Source organism: Hirundo rustica, chromosome 7 (genome assembly GCF_015227805.2).
Source record: "Hirundo rustica isolate bHirRus1 chromosome 7, bHirRus1.pri.v3, whole genome shotgun sequence".
NCBI lineage: Eukaryota > Metazoa > Chordata > Aves > Passeriformes > Hirundinidae > Hirundo > Hirundo rustica.
The window spans coordinates 26,593,073-26,595,621 of record NC_053456.1 but is presented as its reverse complement, the minus strand read 5'-3'; positions in this window follow the sequence as shown (position 1 = coordinate 26,595,621).

Below are 2,549 nucleotides of genomic sequence, written 5' to 3'. Positions count from 1 at the left end.
ATGTTTCAAAGACACCTGAAAAAGCAAGCACATCTCCATTAGTGAAAAGCTCCTTAAAAATTAAAGCCTTCCTGCAACAGTCCCAGCCCTGAAGGCTCTTGAATGGACCTTGGAAGTCAAGGAGACTGCACAGATAGTGCTTTTTGCCTTCAGATGCTACAGCTGTCAACTCTACAGAAGGATGTCCATTCCTGAGATAATGATCTTGTATTAGCAATGATGTGGTTATGGTTTAGTAATTCTATATATGTGAAAAAAAAGTATCTGCATTTTATGTCAAACTGCATCAAAACTTCATTTGAGGGGAAAAAATCCTAACAGATTTGTCACGGAATAACAAAGTAGACTAGAGTCAACATCTTAAAACAACTGGCTTGCAGGTTAATCATGGTCTGAAAATAGATTTTCTTCTGGGTAGGAATAAGAAAGCTGTTCCAACTTTATTTACAGCTTTTAAGTATTCAGAAACAGTCTCTACTAAAGAACACTGGAGGTGTTTGTTTTTTGGTTTTTTTCCATTCTAACCAAGAGATTCACAAGGGATTTTTGAAGGCTTCTTTTAAAAAACAAGTAAGAGTCAACAGGTCACAGATATCAAGTTGCCCTCTTACTGCAAAAATGTTAATGCTACTGGTCTACAAGAATATCAAGAATTTCCTCATTGTACCACATATAAGGCAAAGTCTTTCTATTTACTGTTACAGGATAATCAGCTACAGGGCAATCCAGGATTTTAGAGCAAAAGCACATGAAATTTTTAGCAGCCATTCTCTGGAGGGAAATTTCAAGGTGACTAGAACTAAGCTTTATATGAATAAAAATATGGTGATAATTAGAGCAGACTTCTTATATGATCATTTTGCATTTCTTATTCATGTTAGCAGATTGCAGAAAAGGTATAGATACTTGAAAAGACACAAAATTATCACTGATGTTATTTTAATTCTGTATTATAAAGAAACAACATACTACATTCTGTTTAGAGATAAAAAGCTACACTACTGCCTCCTTAAAAGTCTGGGCAGATTTGGCAAGCTACTCACCAGTAAATAGACTAAAAAATGGGGGGGGCGGGGGAGGAAGGCAGAAAAGCTGGAAGAGTTCTCAAGTTATTCCTGACTTTCACAGCAGCACTTGAAGATTATCGCACAAGATGAACCAAGTGAGTTTATGCAAGAATTTGAGAAGGAAAGAGGACTCAGACAATGGGGGAAGGACAAGCTCTCCTTCATGGACTGTCACATTAAAATTGGCCAGCTAGAGTTCTGAGTCATTCCTGCAAGAGATTGTGACTGTGACCCCACTCTGGGTGCAGCCAGTGCTTTAGCCATGGAGCCCACCTGTGTAAGCACACTCAGACAGCTGGAGACAGCTGCTTTCCCTCAGTTGATAACCAAATCTCTCAGTTCAGCCTCCTCCAAAAGAAACACAGAAAACACAACCCACCCTGGCATTGCCTGCACACACAGGAGAGAGGGGGCAGACCCTCCACAGAGTTCCAAGCCATTATCTTTATTTCACCAGAGTGGCCAGTCTCATCTTTGAGCCTCCCACCACACAACTGGCTCTGCCACTGCTTCATCAAAGCAATCCAGAGCCACATGGACCCGATGCTGTCTTCAGGTATTTTTTGCATATTAGAAGGTTTGTGTACCTGGGACCTGCCATTGTTTATCCTGGCTCCCAACTAGCGGGGAGAAAACAAATTAATTTCTGGTTTTGGGGCTGTCAGCCTGGCCAGTCTAGCTTGCTTGCTTACTGCATTTGTGATTTTGATTTTTAAACAATAATGCTACTAAAGCTCACTTTATAAGCAGTATAAAGAGAACTACCTTGGCCCTGATCAAGATGCTCTCAATTTCACTGTAGAAGGCTTTGAACAACCTTTTTAAACTGGATCCAATCTTCACAGATATTCACATGAAATCTCTTTGACAGAAGAAATGAGTAATAAGGTACAAGCCACATCTTATAAAACTCAGTATGAAGTTACAGATAAAGCATTTATCAGAAAACATAAACAAAAACTGCATTAAGTGGGTAGCTAATCAGCAGACCTGGAAAAGGGCTTGCAGGTCCAAAACATTATCTATTCTCTTTCCTCCCAGTTATATCAGTCAGCCTAATAGGCCAACCTGCTATTCCCAACAGATTTTCCCCCGCAGAAACTTGGACTTATTTTTTCCGACAATATGTTGGTCATTTCCCCTACGTATATCCCTTTGGAGTTCGTGCAGATCATCTAGATTAGACTTTACCCTGTCACATTAAGGAGAAAATGAAATTTTCAGTGAACTTGCAATAAGAGCCAGTCTTGAAGACACGGAACCACTGACTCTCAACTGAGGAAGTAGGTTTTTCCTAATCAGGTTTGTGGATCATAAACTAGCTAGATGAAATAGACAGATATGAACGCTAGTGGTCAGAAGAATGGACCTTATGACAGAGGTTTAAGCAAGAATGCTTACACTGGAGTTGTGTGTGATCCTACACAAAGATTAGAGGGTGGAAACTTGTCTAATTCACTGCAAGGATAAAAAAAGGGGACA